Source organism: Equus przewalskii, chromosome X (genome assembly GCF_037783145.1).
Source record: "Equus przewalskii isolate Varuska chromosome X, EquPr2, whole genome shotgun sequence".
Taxonomy (NCBI): Eukaryota; Metazoa; Chordata; class Mammalia; order Perissodactyla; family Equidae; genus Equus; species Equus przewalskii.
The window spans coordinates 124,458,070-124,476,013 of NC_091863.1; the positions used below are offsets into that span (position 1 = coordinate 124,458,070).

Sequence of the window (17,944 nt, forward strand, 5' to 3'; positions counted from 1 at the left end):
CAAGGGTTCCAATTTCTCCACATCCTTGCCAACACTTGTTGTTTTCTGTTTTTCTGGTAGCAGCCATCCTAATGGTTGTGTGGGGGTATCTCATTGTGGTTTTGATTTGCATTTCCCTAATGATTAGTGACATTGATCGTCTTTACATTTGCTTATTGGCTATTTTTATATCTTCTTTGGAGAGATATCTATTCAAGTCATTTGCCCATTTTTGAATTGGGGTGTTTGGCTTTTTGCTGTTGAGTTTTAAGCATTCTCTACACATTTTAGATGTTAATCCCTTAGCAGATAGATGATTTGCAAATATTTTCTCCCATTCTCCGGGTTGCTTTTTGCTTTGTTGGTAGTGTCTTTTGATGCACAGAGTTTCAAATTTTTCATGAGTTCAAATTTGTCTATTTTTTCTTTTGTTACCTGTGTCTTTGGTATCATATCTAAGAAATCATTGCCAAATCCAACATCGTGAAGCTTTCGTCTTTTGTTTTCCTCTAAGAGCTTTATTGTTTTAGGTCTTACATTTAGGTCTTTGATCCATCTTGAGTTAATTTTTGTATATGGTGTTAAGTAAGGGCCCGACTTCATCCTTTAACATGTGGATATCCAGTTGTCCCTGCAGCATTTGTTGAAAAGACCGTCCTTTTCCCATTGAATGGTCTTGGTACCCTTGTTACCAAACCTGAAGTGAGTTCGCTCACCCGTTGTGCGGCAAGCCAATTTCTGACACCGAGTGTGGTGGAAGAAAGTAGGAATTTTATTTTTGCACAGCGCTGAGCAAGGAGAGAGGGCAGCTAACGCTGAAACCCCAAACTCCCCGAAAAGCTAAAAGGAAGGGTTTTGATTTGGGGCTTTATGTAGGGGAGGGGGAGCATATGGCCTTGCTGGTCGGAGCTTTCCCACCAGCTTGTCTTTGGCCTTGAGACACTTGCAGAGAGGAGGGAGCCCGTGACCTTGCTGGTCAGCAGCTTTCCCACCAGACTGTGTCTCTTTGCGGGAGGAGATAGTCCAGGTGCTTGTCCTTGACGGTGTCTGTCTCCATGGAGGATAGTGGATTCTGGAGCCAGGAAGCCCGAGAGTAAGCAGGGAATGAGTGTTTTGGTTTTAACCCCATATATGCTGGGTTTAATGTGGGGAAACTGATATCAGGGTCAATATCAACTCCCCCCTATTTTATGTCCATCCCTCAATCTTGAAGGATTTGGGGCGGTGACCGATCTAGCTACTTCCTGCTGAAATGGGGCGTACGTTGTTTCATCTCATTGAACCAGTCTTTTAATAAGGCAGTGATGCTGGTGGGCTCCTTAAGTTAGGCCTGTATCATGTAAGTAAGTAACCAGGTATTTAATAAGAAGTTTTTCTAGAGAAACAAAAAGAGAAAAACAAGCTTAATGGTTGGAGCAAATTATAAACCAGTTTCTGAGCCCAGGGGGCAACCAATCAAGATTCCTAGAAGTCAGGGTCGAAGCATCTTTTGCAGTTTGAAATGTCTCTGATGGTGTCATCAGGCACTCAGGTAGCTTTTTGAGTGGCTTACACAGCAGCAGACATGAATCTCTCTTAAGTTTATATTAGGTCCTCCAGCTTCAGTTTGTAAGGCTTTAGGAAAAAGGGAAGATTTAGTTTTCAATGACTGCAAATGAAAATAATGGGGAAAAAAACCCTGAAAATGTTAGTTTGGAGGTTTTTAGCCAGGTATTTCAGGAGACGAGGAATTCAAGATCCAGTCCAGTTAAGAGAAGTAAAACAAAAATTTCAAAGACAATTTAAAAAACTAAAATCCAATATTTATAAACATGTATTATTGTTTCTATTGAAACATAATCTTCCTCCCTAAAATCACCCTCAATTTCACTAGACATAGCCAAATTAAGACTAACTGGTTTGCAAAATAAGTCTAGTTTTAATAAATTTGGCATAATTATTTACATAAGTACAGCAAGAGTAGTAATTGATCATATAGGCTCTTTTAAATCTGCTTTGCTGGAACCTTATAAGGAATCTCAGGTTGAACTTTAAAGGCCTCTCAAGGAAAGCCAAGTAAAGGACCTGTTATCACATTCTGCCTGCAGGACCTGCAGATTTGGGTGAATCCCTCTTTTCATGAGGCTCCCCAAAACATTGAGGTTCCTTGTGCCTGCCAGAGGGAGCGACATTCTTTGCTCAACCTTACCAGGTTACAGAACCCATAAGCACAGTACCAGGCCAGTATTTCCAAGTGGCTTTATTCCAGAATGTCAACCTTCGTTCCTCAAAAGCTGTCTTATTATATCCAAGCCCGTATGTTTTTTCAAATATGATGTTCCAGTCAAAGCCTTAGTAATATAAACAGTGTTTTCAATTGTGTCCTGTTAAAAGAAGAACAGATTCTTATTGGACTTATGCAAACACCTATATTGCCACAAGAATAAGAATACTTACTCATCAGGGGTTTTTATGTTTTGGAGGGCTCAGATGGGGGGGAAAAGAGAAACGCTTCAATTTAGTTTACAAATTGCTGTAAGTCATAGTTCTTTAAGAGAATAGAGACAAAGGTTTTTTTAACTCTGAAAAAAGCAAAACATTAAAAACCAGTAATATCTCAATTAAAAAGTCATAAAAATTATAATCATCCCTATCAGTTTATTCTGTCCTGTGTCATTGGTTCTTGATCTTAATCTTCTGTCAGCAGTTTGTGAGGTCATCAGTTTCTCTGTTGGAGTTCTGTAATTTTTATCCAGTTTAGTTTTACAATCTGAACGTTTATTAGAAACCTGTATTCTAGAGTGTCAGAGTCCTTTCCATGAATGTCTCTGCAGATGAAACATATTTGCAAAAACATCAAAGTAAAACAGTCACTGTTTATAAATAACAGAACATTAAAAAATGGTAATTGACAAAGGCATTTGACCATGTCTGTGATATAAAACATTTTGAGATAATAGCCAGGATTATAGCTGACAATCAGATCAGATAATTTTTAAAATACTTATATCAATAATACTCATTTACATAATACCATTTAAGAAAGTTTATCATTACTTATTTGACAACGCTTCTTATGTAATTTAACATACAAAATAAGCCTTATTAGTTTGGCTTTTTTTTTTTTTTTTTTTTTTTTTTATAGGGAGAGAGCAAATTTCCCCGAGAAGTCTCAGGGGCCGTCTGAAAATCCCCAGAGAAACCTTCCCTCCTCTTCCAGGTCAAAAGCAAACTTTTATTCAAGACTTGAATATTTGTGTGTCGGGGGGGGGAAGCTTATCAAAAATATTAAAAGCTTTAAAACACTTGTTCAGATAGGAAACAAAGTTCACTGCAAAACCATGCTCAGGTATCTATTCAAAGTGACAACAGAAACAGTCAAGGGGAAACAGAGTTAAAATAGTCAAAAAAAAACCTTCTTATAATCTTTTTATCAAGAGCAGATTAAAAATTTAGGAAAATTATCCTTTTAAGAAAGAGGAAACCAAGTTTTAATTTTGTACCACTTTACTTTTGACATATAAGTTTCTTTACTTAATTGGATTTACTTTAATCCTGGCCAACTTGACCATACATAAATCTCTTCAGGGCTTTACTTTTACAAACCTTTGGTCACTTTTTTACATTCAGAATTTGTCCCAGCACTTTAGGACAAATTTATCTTTCTCAATTCAAGAAACAAAAATATCTCCATTCTTTATACCTTTTTACTGAAAACACATATTTTACTTTCCTTGTACATAGACCTTTTAGAAATATATGTTTTCTCATAGACAATTTCTCAGCATATGTAAAACATGTTTATCAATAAACCTAAGCACTTTTTAGTCTCTTTGACATAAGAAACCAAAGGCAGACAAATATATGCTTAGTGGTTAACCTTTAATATTTTATCTTACGTGGAAATGACCTAGATACCCAATAAACTGTTATTATTTAATTTAACTTAGTAAAGTTGTAAAATTTAAGTTTCCAAAAAGATTTTGGAAGCTGTTTTTTAAGTATGCAGACTATAAAATATAATTATGGTACTTAAAACTCTTATCCAGTTTTAATAATTACTTAAAAACTTCATGTGACATTACAGCAGTTAACTATCATCCTCAGTTGTTTTAGTACATATAACACAATATAATTATTGTACATATAATTATACATATAATTATTGTTAAAAAGTTTTTCCAAAAACTTTTATTTTTTTTACATTTATTTAGTTTACCTGTTCTTAACAATTATATTTAGATCATCTATAAAAACTCCATGAGACATTAAACAAAATTAGCTATTATACTGAGTTATGAGTTTTGCTGATAAATTTTGTAACAGAGATGACGTGAGCTCATTTGACTGGTAAACCCAGGCTGTATGTCTGCATTGTAGCCAACGCTGATAGCTTTGAGGACATGTTCCTTTTAAATGAGACCAGAAAACTTAAACAGGCTTTCATTCATCAAAGATCGTTTTATATCATGTTAAATAACTTTGTCTCTTAGAAGTTTTTGCATGTTCATTAAAGACTGCATTCCATTATGAGAGATTTTGCATCCTCTTCTGAAACAGGTTCTCAGAATGGCCATTACAATTCCAAATTATCTCAAAAGTTTACTTATTTTCACTTGTTCAATTTTAGATCAGGAATTTGGGGGGGAGTTGAAGCGAAGCTCAGCCTGCTGGGAAGCTCAGTAAGAGAGTAGACAAAAGCAGCAGATTTGAGTCGGCTGCTGGCGTGTTTAATTATTTAATTATTTTCTCTTAAAGAGGCAGTAAAGTATTTCTAATTTTATTTAGAAGCCTCAAAAGATTAAAACAGGCTCCCCATTGTTGCAGCTGGATTTTCCAATTGCATACATCAGTTTGGGTGAACTGTAATTGGCCTGTTTAAGTATATCAATTTTTACAAAACTTTATCTTATTTTTACTAACCCTTATACTTTTAATTATAACTTACATTAGAATTCTATTAACAAGTTTTGGTGTTACAATATTGTTCAGGGGAAGCATTCCCAGTTAGACATAACATTTATTCCCAAAGAAAACATCCAGGCAAAGTTGACATAACCTCTTCATATAATATTAACTTATACACTTTAATTTTTATAGTCCTATTAATCTTAGTAGCCTAACTGTTGCCCCAAACAATTGTTGGTCAGGTTTCTCACTCTGATTTTTGCCTCCTGACCTTTTAAATTTTTCAAACTCGGGTAAATAGAACAGATTTGTCTGATGTCCTTTAATGTTGGGGAGCCAATAGGCGGCTCCCTTTAGCCCATCCAACCTTAGGCAGTGTTTCATTAAAACCTTTGTTTTAACTTCATTCATATCTGTTCCATTTATCCCATTTTTCTTTTAATAACTAGCTAAAGATTTTTATCCCATTGGGATAAGTCCTGTGACTCTTCCCTTTCTGATTTCTCTTTGTTAACGTAACATTTTCATTAGCATCTGTAAGACTACGAGAAGCTGAGACCCCAAGTTTGATTAAGTTCTTAAGACTAGTCATTATAGTTTCCTCTTAATTTGGTCTTTTCCCAGGTACCAATAAAACGGTTGTTGATCATAAGAGCTCTCTAAAAAGTTTCCCAACTTAAGGGCCCATCGTTTGGCCATTTTCTTTCTCTCCGGAGTCTAAAGAATATTGTGGCCACGTGGCATTACGAAAGAAAATCATCCCTCTTTAGACATTGGCTTATAGCTATAGATCGACCATCAGCCAAAGTTTTTCCCAAGGGGCTCTTAGGTGGAATAAATGCAGCACCTCCCATGTTAACACTTTTAAAAGGACAGACAAACAGACAACAACAACAAATACCAAACAAGCATGCTTTCCCCAACACCCTCACCTGCAAACGGAAGCCAAAACAAAGACCAAAACCAAAAACCGAAGTGCTTCCAGTCCCAGCTCAGTCCGTGTCCTACACTCGGGGGCTCCCAACAAATGAAGACCCGCCATGCAGATCTTCCCAAATGAGCAAGGACAAGGGGCCTCGGTTGTGCACACCTGGGGGACTTACCAAAATCTGGCCGGGGCGTCGCAACTTCAAAACAAAGGGAGCCCAGAGGGCTGCCAGGTACCCATTATTTCTGGCTGGTCCTGTTGGAAAAGGTTAACACAAAGACAAAAACAAAAACTACCAGCTACTTACAAGAGACGTCTTCCTAAGTCCTAACCCTAGTTTCTTCCACCACCAAAGCAAAAGCACCGTGGGCCAACGACGTCTGGCTAGCAGCCAGTCACCTGGGGCTGTCCCTGAGACAAGGGGCTCAGGCAGCTGCAGGACAGCTTCCAAGAGAGGCCTTTAGCCAGAGGCCGGTGTGCCACAGGCAACACGTCCACCTGGGACATTGTCCCATCTGGGTCGCCAAATTGTTACCGAACCTGAAGTGAGTTTGCTCACCTGTTGTGCAGCAAGCCAATCTCTGACACCGAGTGTGGTGGAAGAAAGTAGGAATTTTACTTTTGCATAGCGCTGAGCAAGGAGAGAGGGCAGCTAATGCTGAAATCCCAAACTCCCCGAAAAGCTAAAAGGAAGGGTTTTGATTTGGGGCTTTATGTAGGGGAGGGGGAGCATATGGCCTTGCTGGTCGGAGCTTTCCCACCAGACTGTATCTCTTTGCGCGAGGAGATAGTCCAGGTGCTTGTCCTTGACGGGGTCTGTCTCCATGGAGGATAGTGGATTCTGGAGCCAGGAAGCCAGAGAGTAAGCAGGGAATGAGTGTTTTGGTTTTAACCCCGTATATGCTGGGTTTAATGTGGGGAAACTGATATCAGAGACGATATCACCCTTGTCAAAAATCATTTGACATGATCTGACGTGAGGGTTTATTTCTGGGCTCTCTATTCTAAGCCACTGGCCTATATGTCTGTCTTTATGCCAGTAGTAAACTGTTTTGATTACTGTAGCTTTGTAGTAAGTTTTGAAATCAAGAAGTGGGAGTCCTCCAGTTTTGTTCTTCTTTTTTCAAGATTATTTTGTCTATTCAGGGTCCTTTGAGATTCCGTATGAACTCTTGGATTTTTTTTTTCCTTAAATCTCTGTAAAAAACGCCACTGACTTTTGGTAGGGACTGCACTGAATCTGTAGGTCACTTTGGGTAGTATCGACATCTTAACAATACTAGCTGTCCATAAATGTATGGGTTTATTTATGGGCTCTCAGTTCTGTTCCACTGATCTGTTTCTGTGCCAGTACCATACTATTTTGATTACTATAGCTTTGTAGAATATTTTGAAATCAGGGAGTGCGTGATACCTCCAGCTTTGTTCTTTTCTCCTCAGGATTGCTTTCGCTATTTGGGGTCTTTTGTTGTTCCCGATACATTTTAGGATTCTTTGTTCTATTTCCATGAAAAATGTCATTGGGATTTGGACAGGGATGGCATTGAATCTGTAGATTGCTTTAGGTAATATGGACATTTTAACTATGCCAATTCTTCCAATCCATGAGCGTGGAATATCTTTCCATTTGTTTGTGTCTTCTTCAATTGCTTTCGACACTGTCTTACAGTTTTCAGTGTACAGATCTTTCACCTCCTTGGTTAAATTTATTCCTAGATATTTGTTCTTTTTTGTTGTGAGTCTAAATGGGATTGTATTCTTGATATCTCTTTCTGCTAGTTTGTTGCTAGTGTATAGAAATGCAACTGATTTTTGCATGTTGCTTTTGTACCCTGTAACTTTACTGTATTTGTTTACTATTTCTAATAGTTTTGTGGTGGATTCGTTGGGTTTTCTACATATAAAATCATGTCACACACAAATAGTGACAGTTTTACTTCTTCCTTTCCAATTTGGATAGCTTTTATTTGTTTTTCTGGTCTAATTGCTCTGGCTAGGGCTTCCAATACTATGCTGGATAAGAGTGGTGAGAGTGGGCATCCTTGCCTTCTTGCTGTTCTTAGAGGGATAGCGTTAAAGTTTTCACAATTGAGCGTGATGTTCATTGTGATTCTGTCATATATGGCCTTTATTATGTTGAGATACTTTACTTCTATACCCATTTTTTTTTTTAGTTTTTATCATAAATGGATGCTGAATCTTGTCAAATGCTTTCTCTGCATTTATTTGGGATATATGATGTCTATTCTTCATTTCATTTTTTAAAATATGGTGCATCACATTGATAGATTTTAAGATGTTGAACCATCCTTTCTTCCCTGGGATAAATACCACTTGATCATGGTGTATGATCCTTTTCATGTATTGTATTCAATTTGCTAATATTTTGAGGATTTTTGCATCTATATTCATCAGTGATATTGGCCTGTAACTTTCTTTTTTTGTGTTCTCCTTGTCTGGTTTTGGTATCAGGGTGATGTTGGCTTCATAAAATCAGTTAGGAAGTGTCTCCTCCTCTTCAACTTTTTGGAAGAGTTTGAGAAGGATAGGTATTAAATCTTCTTTGAATGTTTCATAGAATTCAACAGAGAAGCTGTCTGGTCCTGGGCTTTTGTTTTTTGGGAGGTTTTTGATTACTGTTTCAACCTCCTTACTAGTGATTGGTCTATTCAGATTCTCTATTTCTTCTTGATTCAGTTTTGGGAAGTTGTGTATTCTAAGAATTTACCACTTCTTCTAGGTTATTCAATTTGTTGGGATATAGTTTTTCATAGTATTCTCCTATAATCCTCTGTCTTTCTGTGGTATCCATTGTAATTTCTCCTCTTTCATTTCTGATTTTATTTATTTGAGGCTTCTCTCTTTTTTTCCTTAGTGTGTCTAGCTAAAGGTTTGTCAATTTTGCTTATCTTTTCAAAGAACCAGCTCTTAGTTTCATTGATCCTTTCTATGGTCTCTTTAGTCTCTATTTCATTTATTTTTGCTCTGCTTTTTATTATTTCCTTCCTTCTACTGTCTTTGGGCTTCATTTGTTCTTCTTTGTCTAGTTCTTTTAGGTGTTGTGTTAGATTGTTATTTGAGAATTTTTTGTTTCTTGAGCTAGGTCTGTAGCGCTATATACTTCCTTTTTAGCACCTCTTTCGCTACATCCCATAGGTTTTAGTATGTTATGTTTTCATTTTCATTTGTCTCCAGGTATTTTTAATACCTCCCTTGATTTCTTTGTTGATCCAAAAGTTGTTCAGCAGCATGTTTTTTAGTCTCCACATATTTGTGACATTTCCAGCTTTCTTCTTGTGGTTGACTTCTAGTTTCATACTATTGTGGTCAGAAAAGAAGCTTGACATGATTTCAATCTTCTTAAATGTATTGAGACTTGTTTTGTTTCCCAACATACGGTCTATCTTTGATAACGTTCCATGTGCACTCAAGAAGAATGTATATTCTGCTGCTTTGGGATAGAATGTTTCGTATATATCAATTAAGTCCATCCAATCTAATGTTCCGTTTAAGGCTGATGTTTCCTTGTTGACTTTCTGTCTGGTGGATATATCCATTGATGTAAGTAGGGTATTAAAGTCCCCACTTTACTTACTACTCACTTACTATTATTGTGTTGCTGTCAATTTCTCCCTTTAGGTCCATTAATAGCTGCCTTATATACTTTAGTGCTCCTGTGTTAGCTGCATAGATATTAATAAGTGTTATGTCTTCTTGGTGGAATGTCCCATTTATCATTGTATAATGTCTGTCTTTGTCTCTTGTTATCATTTTGGCTTGAAGTCTGCTTTGTTTGACATAAGTATGGCTATACCCACTTTCTTTCGGTTGCTATTTGCTTGGAGTATCATCTTCCATTCCTTCACGCTGAGCTTATGTCTGTCCTTAGAGCTGAGATGGGTCTCCTGGAGGCAGCATATTGTTGCACCTTGTTTTTTAATACATCCAGCCACTCTGTGTCTTTTGATTGGTGAATTCAATCCATTTACATTTAGGGTGATTGTTGATATAGGAGGGCTTAATACTACCATTTTTTCTTTTGTTTTATGGTTGTTCTATATTTCCATTGTTTCTTTTTCCTTATTTTTATGTCTGCCTTTTCAGTTTGGTGGTTTTCTGTGATGTGTTTCTCAGCTTCCTCTTTTTTTATGTTTGTGACTCTGCTCTGAATTTTTGTTTTGCGGTTACCATGAGATTTGTATGAAAGATCTCATGGATGAGATAGCCCTTTTTCTGCTGATAGCATCTTATCTCCATTTGCTGATGCATGTGCCATCCTTTTCCTCTTCCTTTCTATGTTCTTGTTGTCACAAATTATCCCTGTTTGCATTATTCATTACCAAATTGAAGTGGTTATAGTTATTTTTAATGCTTTCTTTCCCTTTAGTGTTGGTGCTATAATTAAGTGTTTACTAACTTATTCTGGGATAGAGTTGCAATTTTCTCATTCTATCTCTCTACTTATCAACTTGCTTTGTATAACTTTGCCTTTTTGTTTCAGGTAGGAGGGCTCTTTTCAAGATTTCTTGTAAGGCAGGTGTAGTGGCGATGAACTCCCTCATCTCTTGTTTGTCTGGGAAAGCTTTTATTTCTCCTTCGTGTTTGAAAGATAACTTTGCTGGATAGAGTGTTCTTGGCTGACAGTTTTTAGCTTTCAATATTTTGAATATATCATTGCACTCTCTCTTGGCCTGTAGAGTTTTGGCTGAGAAATCCACTGACAGCCTAATGGGAATCCTTTGTATGTTATTATTTTCTTGTCTCTGGCTATCCTCAATATTCTTTCTTTGTCATTGACTTTTGACAATTTTAATATAATGTGCCTTGGAGAAGGTCTTTTTGCTTTGAGGTAATTAGATGTTCTGTTAGCATCACATAATGTATACCCAGTTCTTTCCCTAGGTTTTGGAAGTTCTCAGTTATTATCTCTTTAAATAAGTTCTCTGCTCCCTTCTCCCTCTTCCCTCCTTCTGGTGTACCCATTATCTTTATGTTGTTTTTCCTAATTGAGTAGGATATCTCTCATAGGATTTCTCCATTTTTAAAGAATCTTAGTTCTCTCTCCTCTTCCATGTGAATCATTTCTAGATCTCTATCTTTGAGCTCACTAATTCTCTCATCCATATGGTCTGCTCTATTTCCAATGCCTTCTACTTTATTCTTCATCTTATTTATTGTGTTCTTCTTCTCCAGGATTTCTGTTTGGTTCCTTTTTAGAGTCTCAATATCTTTGGTGAAGTACTCCTTCTGTGCATTACTTTTATTCCTGAGCTCCTTGAACTGTCTTTCTGAGTTTTCTTGTAACTCATTCAGTTTCTTCATGACAGTTATTTTGAATTCTCTGTCCATTAGATCACAGTCTTCCATGACTTCAAGTTTGATTTCTGGAGAATTGTCATTTTCTTTTTTTGATACCATGTTACTGTAGTTTTTCGTCATGTTGGATAAGTTGTTCCTCTGCTGGCACATTTGTGGTAGCAAACACCTTTCTTTTTGGGGTGAGGCTTTGTTTACTTTGATTCTGAGCTGCTTCTTGTTGTATTTGAGAGCCTGCACTTCCAACCCTCCACTGCCTCTGCCAGAGGCATCATCAGTACCCTCCTTGTGCTGCTTGTGCCTCCAAGGTACTGGTGCCTTGCTACTTACGATATCACTGCAGTCATGGGTGTTGCCACTGAGTCACTAGCCCAACAAGCACCTCTGCTTCTTCTGGGGTCATCTGGGTCACATGTTCCCCCACTGCAGTGGAAGGCATGGGAGACTGCAGCAAGAGCTGGGTCACGGGTGCCTCCACTTTGTCTGGGGTTGTTGGGTCTGCAGACACCACTGCCACGAACGGGAAGGCAAAGATTGTGGGTGCTGCTGCAGCTGGGGGAACCTGGGTTGTGTGCTCCACTGTCACTGCTAGTGGGCTCTCTGCAGCCTCAGATGCTGCTGTGGGTGCTGCCTTCACTGCTACTCACAGGTTTTCTGTGGGTGCTGGCACTGCCACTGCCAGGGGTGCTGGGTTCATGGGTGTTACTGCTACCACCACGAGGGGAGGTGTACTTGGGCCCTGGGCACCACTGCAGTTCTTGGAGCCTCTGGTTGCAGGAGCCACCATGATTCCTGGAGCCCCTGGTCTTGGGAACCACCATGGTTCCTGGAGCCCCAGATCACAGGCACTGCTGCTGCTGCTGGGAGATGAGGAGGGGCTGGGTTATGAGTGCCCCTGTGGTTTCTGGAGCCTCCAGTCATGGGTGCTTCCACAGTTCCTGGGGCCTCTGGTCTTGGATGCTGCTGTGGTTCCTGAAACCTCAGATCACAGGTGCCTCTGCTGCTCCTGGGGGCACCAGGGTCTTGGATGTGGCCCCCACTGCTGGGAGGGCTGGGATCATAGGTACCACCACCAGGGCAAAGGGACGAGGCTGTGCTGTGGGCGCTGCTATGGTTCCTGGAACCTCCAGTTGCAGATGCCATGGCGGTTCCTGGAGTCTCTGGTCTTATGCCTGGGTCCTGGGGCTTCCATTTGCAGTCATTGCTGCAGTTCCTGGAGTCTCTGGTCCCAGGAGCCATTGCCACCGTTCCCCCATTTCCGCCACCTCCACGAGGTCCAGTCTGCCTGCTTTCAGATGTATAGATGGATGGATCTAGTGGGCTGTGCAGAGGCCTTTGTTGGTCAATGGATATCTCACTAGTTGTAACTTAGAGGGGAGAGACAAAGGGAACAACTCACTCCACCATGACACTGACATCACTCGAATGTCCTGGTCTTTAATGTATAGTTTCCAAAAGGGGAAAATGAGAAAAATGAAGAGGGGAAGGGAAAATCTCCTGGAAGTCATGAGAGAGGGAGCTGCTTGCAACAATTGGGGGAGGTGCAACAGCAATGGCTGTCCACCTCTTTGTCTGCACCTCTATGATCAGAAGCAGCAACCAGAGATCAGTGCACAGATCCCTGATATTTGGAAGACAGACTTATTATTGCACACCCTGGTTCCTGAAAGCTTTCTGCAAGCTGCTCCAAGGACATGTGTACTGTACTGCTGCCCTGTGGGGGATGGATAACAGCTACTGTGCTGGGAGCTGAAATTGACCAAAATTAATCACAATTTGCCATTCACATCTTCTCCTGGAGGTTGCAAGCTTTCAATAGACTCCAGAGTTCCAAAACACTTAATCACATAGATTCTGCTGGTGCAATTGTTCCAGATGGGGAGACAGATTCCCGGTGCTTCCTATTCTGGCAGCTTTCCAGAATCCTCCAACTTGGCTTTACCTTTTGTTAGAGTAGATCTATGGAAAGCCCATTGCTTTTTCTACTAAAGAATCTAGGCAAGCAATAAGGGATAAAATGATATACTAATGTTCATACCGATGCTGATACTACGAATAAAAACAAAATTATACGGAGGAAGAGGCAAGGAGAGTTACAGACCAGAAAACAAATGTAAGGAGAAAGGGAGCAAACAAATGGAAAGTAGTCAGGATGGATCCATAAGACTACTCATGTGAACTTACACTTGCAGATGATTTACTTAAAGGGACTATGTCTAAAGTAGAGACTGACTCTCCCTCTCCCACAAATATCTATTCCCCAGTCTCCCAAGATTTAAGTATAAAAGCTTAATATCTCTGTATAATTTATGAGGATGGACTAGATTTTCATAACTACTTCTCAGATCTGTACCCCTCCAAATGAACCAGAGTCTGGAACTGGCCATGAAAACATCAGGAGAATAACTCCTCTACTATATCCACTGGTACCCAATCCTGAGTCAGAAGAACCAGTCTCAACAGTGCAAGGAACAAGGTGGCACCTTGTCAGATCTGGCTTGCCAGGGAGTGGTGAAACATAGCATGAATGTGTATGCATGGACGGGGGCAGCTAGAATATGATTATAAGAGTATTGGTCTGGATTCTTTCCAGAAAGTGACAGAAATTCAATTCAAATTTGGTCAAGCAAAAATAGGAAGTTATTGGCTCACATTACTGTAAAGACCAGGGTAAATCTGGCATCTAGGGCCTACAATGATGTTACTAAGTCTTTTTGTTTCTTTCTCTCTTGCTGTCATTCTCTGAATTTTCTCCTTTTTCGCTGTTATCACTCTCAATCTCTTCTCTCTATCTCTGTATAAATTTGCCTCATTCTCTCCTACTGCAGAAATGTTTCCTCTTTGCAGTGTGAAAGGAAAATTGAGGAAGAGAGGTTTGGCCGCAGGGAACTAAAGACTTTCATCATCTCCTGTTCAGCAGCCACAAAAGAAAGAAAGAACTCATATATTAAATATATTCATATGTAGCATCCCATAAAATATTCCAATTGGCCTGGAATGGTAATATGGTAGTATTAAGCCCTCCTATATCAACAATCACCCTAAATGTAAATGGATTGAATTCACCAATCAAAAGACACAGAGTGGCTGGATGTATTAAAAAACAAGGTGCAACAATATGCTGCCTCCAGGAGACCCATCTCAGCTCTAAGGACAGACATAAGCTCAGCGTGAAGGAATGGAAGATGATACTCCAAGCAAATAGCAACCGAAAGAAAGTGGGTATAGCCATACTTATGTCAAACAAAGCAGACTTCAAGCCAAAATGATAACAAGAGACAAAGACAGACATTATACAATGATAAATGGGACATTCCACCAAGAAGACATAACACTTATTAATATCTATGCAGCTAACACAGGAGCACTAAAGTATATAAGGCAGCTATTAATGGACCTAAAGGGAGAAATTGACAGCAACACAATAATAGTAAGTGAGTAGTAAGTAAAGTGGGGACTTTAATACCCTACTTACATCAATGGATATATCCACCAGACAGAAAGTCAACAAGGAAACATCAGCCTTAAACGGAACATTAGATTGGATGGACTTAATTGATATATACGAAACATTCTATCCCAAAGCAGCAGAATATACATTCTTCTTGAGTGCACATGGAACGTTATCAAAGATAGACCGTATGTTGGGAAACAAAACAAGTCTCAATACATTTAAGAAGATTGAAATCATGTCAAGCTTCTTTTCTGACCACAATAGTATGAAACTAGAAGTCAACCACAAGAAGAAAGCTGGAAATGTCACAAATATGTGGAGACTAAAAAACATGCTGCTGAACAACTTTTGGATCAACAAAGAAATCAAGGGAGGTATTAAAAATACCTGGAGACAAATGAAAATGAAAACATAACATACTAAAACCTATGGGATGTAGCGAAAGAGGTGCTAAAAAGGAAGTATATAGCGCTACAGACCTAGCTCAAGAAACAAAAAATTCTCAAATAACAATCTAACACAACACCTAAAAGAACTAGACAAAGAAGAACAAATGAAGCCCAAAGACAGTAGAAGGAAGGAAATAATAAAAAGCAGAGCAAAAATAAATGAAATAGAGACTAAAGAGACCATAGAAAGGATCAATGAAACTAAGAGCTGGTTCTTTGAAAAGATAAGCAAAATTGACAAACCTTTAGCTAGACACACTAAGGAAAAAAAGAGAGAAGCCTCAAATAAATAAAATCAGAAATGAAAGAGGAGAAATTACAATGGATACCACAGAAAGACAGAGGATTATAGGAGAATACTATGAAAAACTATATCCCAACAAATTGAATAACCTAGAAGAAGTGGTAAATTCTTAGAATACACAACTTCCCAAAACTGAATCAAGAAGAAATAGAGAATCTGAATAGACCAATCACTAGTAAGGAGGTTGAAACAGTAATCAAAAACCTCCCAAAAAACAAAAGCCCAGGACCAGACAGCTTCTCTGTTGAATTCTATGAAACATTCAAAGAAGATTTAATACCTATCCTTCTCAAACTCTTCCAAAAAGTTGAAGAGGAGGAGACACTTCCTAACTGATTTTATGAAGCCAACATCACCCTGATACCAAAACCAGACAAGGAGAACACAAAAAAAGAAAGTTACAGGCCAATATCACTGATGAATATAGATGCAAAAATCCTCAAAATATTAGCAAATTGAATACAATACATGAAAAGGATCATACACCATGATCAAGTGGTATTTATCCCAGGGAAGAAAGGATGGTTCAACATCTTAAAATCTATCAATGTGATGCACCATATTTTAAAAAATGAAATGAAGAATAGACATCATATATCCCAAATAAATGCAGAGAAAGCATTTGACAAGATTCAGCATCCATTTATGATAAAAACTAAAAAAAAAAATGGGTATAGAAGTAAAGTATCTCAACATAATAAAGGCCATATATGACAGAATCACAATGAACATCACGCTCAATTGTGAAAACTTTAACGCTATCCCTCTAAGAACAGCAAGAAGGCAAGGATGCCCACTCTCACCACTCTTATCCAGCATAGTATTGGAAGCCCTAGCCAGAGCAATTAGACCAGAAAAACAAATAAAAGCTATCCAAATTGGAAAGGAAGAAGTAAAACTGTCACTATTTGTGTGTGACATGATTTTATATGTAGAAAACCCAACGAATCCACCACAAAACTATTAGAAATAGTAAACAAATACAGTAAAGTTACAGGGTACAAAAGCAACATGCAAAAATCAGTTGCATTTCTATACACTAGCAACAAACTAGCAGAAAGAGATATCAAGAATACAATCCCATTTAGACTCACAACAAAAAAGAACAAATATCTAGGAATAAATTTAACCAAGGAGGTGAAAGATCTGTACACTGAAAACTGTAAGACAGTGTCGAAAGCAATTGAAGAAGACACAAACAAATGGAAAGATATTCCACGCTCATGGATTGGAAGAATTGGCATAGTTAAAATGTCCATATTACCTAAAGCAATCTACAGATTCAATGCCATCCCTGTCCAAATCCCAATGACATTTTTCATGGAAATAGAACAAAGAATCCTAAAATGTATCGGGAACAACAAAAGACCCCAAATAGCGAAAGCAATCCTGAGGAGAAAAGAACAAAGCTGGAGGTATCACGCACTCCCTGATTTCAAAATATTCTACAAAGCTATAGTAATCAAAATAGTATGGTACTGGCACAGAAACAGATCAGTGGAACAGAACTGAGAGCCCATAAATAAACCCATACATTTATGGACAGCTAGTATTGTTAAGATGTCGATACTACCCAAAGTGACCTACAGATTCAGTGCAGTCCCTACCAAAAGTCAGTGGCGTTTTTTACAGAGATTTAAGGAAAAAAAAAATCCAAGAGTTCATACGGAATCTCAAAGGACCCTGAATAGACAAAATAATCTTGAAAAAAGAAGAACAAAACTGGAGGACTCCCACTTCTTGATTTCAAAACTTACTACAAAGCTACAGTAATCAAAACAGTTTACTACTGGCATAAAGACAGACATATAGGCCAGTGGCTTAGAATAGAGAGCCCAGAAATAAACCCTCACGTCAGATCATGTCAAATGATTTTTGACAAGGGTGATATCGTCTCTGATATCAGTTTCCCCACATTAAACCCAGCATATACGGGGTTAAAACCAAAACACTCATTCCCTGCTTACTCTCTGGCTTCCTGGCTCCAGAATCCACTATCCTCCATGGAGACAGACCCCGTCAAGGACAAGCACCTGGACTATCTCCTCGCGCAAAGAGATACAGTCTGGTGGGAAAGCTCCGACCAGCAAGGCCATATGCTCCCCCTCCCCTACATAAAGCCCCAAATCAAAACCCTTCCTTTTAGCTTTTCGGGGAGTTTGGGATTTCAGCATTAGCTGCCCTCTCTCCTTGCTCAGCGCTATGCAAAAGTAAAATTCCTACTTTCTTCCACCACACTCGGTGTCAGAGATTGGCTTGCTGCACAACAGGTGAGCAAACTCACTTCAGGTTCGGTAACAATTTGGCGACCCAGATGGGACAATGTCCCAGGTGGACGTGTTGCCTGTGGCACACCGGCCTCTGGCTAAAGGCCTCTCTTGGAAGCTGTCCTGCAGCTGCCTGAGCCCCTTGTCTCAGGGACAGCCCCAGGTGACTGGCTGCTAGCCAGACGTCGTTGGCCCACGGTGCTTTTGCTTTGGTGGTGGAAGAAACTAGGGTTAGGACTTAGGAAGACGTCTCTTGTAAGTAGCTGGTAGTTTTTGTTTTTGTCTTTGTGTTAACCTTTTCCAACAGGACCAGCCAGAAATAATGGGTACCTGGCAGCCCTCTGGGCTCCCTTTGTTTTG

General features: G+C 39.0%; 1 long non-coding RNA gene across 1 annotated transcript; it reads right to left on the reverse strand.

Moving 5' to 3' along the window:
- Nucleotides 1-730: 730 nt before the first annotated feature.
- On the reverse strand, nt 731-6,339 carry LOC139081028 (uncharacterized). The gene is made up of 3 exons (XR_011535973.1): nt 5,970-6,339; nt 2,168-2,342; nt 731-1,354 (listed from the first exon to the last, which is right to left on the reverse strand). It is a non-coding gene; the product is annotated as an uncharacterized lncRNA (long non-coding RNA).
- Nucleotides 6,340-17,944: the final 11,605 nt, after the last annotated feature.